General features: G+C 32.1%; 1 long non-coding RNA gene across 1 annotated transcript; it reads right to left on the bottom strand.

Annotated features, from left to right (window-relative positions):
* Window positions 1–27: 27 nt before the first annotated feature.
* On the bottom strand, window positions 28–1,236 carry LOC111374331. The gene is made up of 3 exons (XR_002699110.1): window positions 725–1,236; window positions 481–563; window positions 28–201 (listed from the first exon to the last, which is right to left on the bottom strand). It is a non-coding gene; the product is annotated as an uncharacterized LOC111374331 (long non-coding RNA).
* Window positions 1,237–3,324: the final 2,088 nt, after the last annotated feature.

Raw genomic sequence — 3,324 nt, 5'->3', positions numbered from 1 at the left:
AGAAAATCATTTTAGATTGTGGTTTCAAGAACATACATATTGCAGAAGAAAGAAGCAGGGAAGCTGTTGCATTAAATGTTTGGGAAATTACCTTGGAGACGGGAGAATCAAAAACTTTTGTTTCAAAATCCGAGTTGGGTAAGCGCGTTAGCTCAGCTCCATCATAAAACATTATATATATTGGAAGCTGGCGTAGGCTTGCTGCACGGTTTCGCAAAAATTGTAAATGATGGAAGTATATATGAAGAAAGCACAACAATTATCGCATGTTTGAGAGGGAGTACTAGATAACAATCTAAAGTTTTAAAAAGAAGCTAAATATTTTTTTATTATACTTTTTATAGTCCTATCCAATACTTTTTACCAAGCATGCGGTTCATGTAATAATATGATGTGATAGAGTAAGCGGTCAAAAAGGTAACTTGAAATAAATGGTGATTGAAGTTACTAAAAATGATCTTAGTCAAGATATATTTCTACCAAGGGTGATTCCAAACTTCTCAGCAGCATTAGGAAAGAGTCCAAGATCAACTATTCCGAATGATAAATATTTGTTAGAATATCTGTATAACCCAAAAAAAAAAAAGGTATGAGACAGCTATAGTAAAGCAAGAAAAATGCTTGACTAAAAGTAGTAAGCTGATGAAGGCATTTTAGCAAAATTGACAATGGATTAGAAATCATAAAATCAAGCAGAAGAGCATAGCAAAGACTCAAGACTTACGTAATAGAGAGTTCAGGAAAAAAGGAACTTGAGTTTATGCAACCGGATGTAGACGAAGAACGAAATTCAACCTGTTAAATATGATAAACTGGTCCTGAGCCGAGAGAAAAGATACCAAAAATATACACTTGGATGCCCGTAACAATGAAAATGTAGAAACTATCCTTTTCATAGGCAGCATAGTTTAGTCAAGTCACTTATGCACTATAATACCCGCACCTGAATTTTCAGGTCTAATTATCAAAAAGTGAAAATTTAGGGGGCTCAATTGAGGGTTAATCCACCTTCTACGACCTTGCAGCAAACTTACCATAAATGCTAATTCCCACATGTTTTTGTTATAAAGAAATGTTGAATTCTTGGTCAAACACTTATATAGAAAATTCTTGATATATGCTTTTTGTCATATTATTGATTGACCAAACATAAGGTAATGTGTAGTGTGAATGCATGAATGTAGGAACGAATGAGAGATTCTTGCTCATTTCACAAATTTCAAAGAACAATTTTCACCATCATGGGTTCTCCTTGATGATGCATACCTAGTCTTGTCCTATTTAAACCCCATTCACATTCACATGCTATCACTCACTATTATTTTTAATCCAAATAATATACACATATACACGTACGCAGCCGAAGTGGAAATTGTAGAGGGATCAAGTCTCTATTACTCTTTTTTTCAAATTTCACTGTAAGTACGCTGCCTAGGTTAGATTATTATTATGTTATGAATTTCAAGAAAATTATTATGGATCCCACATGATATGATATGATTATGATTATGTTAAGGGAACTGGAGTTTAGTTGCGCTACACATAAGAATTCTTACTATCTATGCTCGATAAAATTTGTGTCTCCATTATGTTGATTATAATCATTATGCTCCTTTAAGTTATACACGATAATAATTCATGGTGTACTTATTGAGATTTTATAAATCTCACTCTATAATAATTCCCCTTTTCAGGCAATTAATGGTTCGAGGCAGCCAACATGGAGATGACAACGGGCTAGGATTAATAAGTTATATTGTGTAACTTTGAATTTCCAATTTAATTGTTATGTTGGAATTATTTTCTTCATTTATTTTTCGCAACTACATAATAAAACCAAAAATTTATTTACTTATCGAAGAAAAATAAAATCATTTTTATTCTTATTTTAGTTCTTATGAAAGAATTAAGTTTTATTTAGTAACACTTGAATAGTCAAAGATTTGGGCCGTCACATGCATTGGGCTGCAAATCAATATTTATTGAAGGTTCAACTAATCATGGCATTATCGACATGCCAGCAGTTGGACAAATCATGCTGCACTATGCATGAGCAAATATACTAAATATGATGCAACCAATGAATAATTGTGTTGAGCAACATAGAGTGCTATAAGCAACTAAATTTCCATCAAGCAAAATAAACAAAACAAGCACATTCAAAGGATAAGCTCAAATTTCCCATAGAACTACAGCTCAAGCATCAAGAAAAATAAAGAGAAGTAAAAATGGATATTTTTACAGGAAAAACGTCCGCTCATTCGAGTCAAATACAAATCATTAGCAAAGATGTAAATATAAGAAAGGTAAAGAAAACAACAATATGCTTCTTGAATATCACATATTATTGGGTTCTTCGCAATCTTTGTAATGGTTTAAAAATATAGAATAAATACCAAGATGGATATAAGGCAAAAAATAAATAGGCTGCCCTTGACGGCATGTGTCATAACAACAACATTAAGCTATATTTTATTCCCAATAAATTTGAGACTAGTTGCCACATCTTTCTTGCCATTATTAATTTTTAGCTACCTCTAAAAAGTTCGTAAACTCATATTTTTACGCAACCATTTTGGACGATATTAATTTCAGTCTCTCTCTCTCTCTCTCCTTTTTCTAACTTGTTCTATTCAGATTGCACCTTTATTGTGAATAGCAGCGTTAGGTATAAGAAAAATACCATGTAAAAGTCTGCCTTCATATATTTTTGTCTTACAACTTCATCTCTTATTTTATTCATTCTAGGTTGATCACACACCCATTTTCATATCTTTATTTCTACCATGATTATTTTGTGGATATCATCATCTAATGACCCACTTGGTACATAGAGTATAATTAGTCTAATCGTTTATAATATACATCTTCATATCCTTTCATTAGTAACAATCAAATTCAATGATTTAAAAGTGCTTGCACATAAGGACAACACAACTTCATTGTCTCGTTCAATCTTTGTTTCTATTATGACTAAAAGAGCATTCCAGATATTCCGTGTTAGTTATACTTAATCTAGAATGTTTAGATTCCTAAACACTACAATTGCAAATTTTTCCATCTAACATTCTCAATCTCATCAACTTAAATAATATCATTAGTGGATAACGTGCACCAAGAGACGTTATCTAAGATATGGCTCAAAAGCTCATCCATAACAAAACCAAAATAATAAACATTAACCCCCCCGAAGAAGTAAAATAAATATTACAACCCTCAGAATCTCTTTTGTTGTTATCCAAAAATTTGGATGTTAATAAAGACCAGCATAGTGCACCGATTAGATGATGTAACACCTGTACATCTGACAGATTACCTTGAACT

Source organism: Olea europaea, unplaced genomic scaffold, assembly GCF_002742605.1.
Source record: "Olea europaea var. sylvestris unplaced genomic scaffold, O_europaea_v1 scaffold12397, whole genome shotgun sequence".
Lineage (NCBI taxonomy): Eukaryota > Viridiplantae > Streptophyta > Magnoliopsida > Lamiales > Oleaceae > Olea > Olea europaea.
This window is presented reverse-complemented; position numbering and strand designations above follow the sequence as displayed.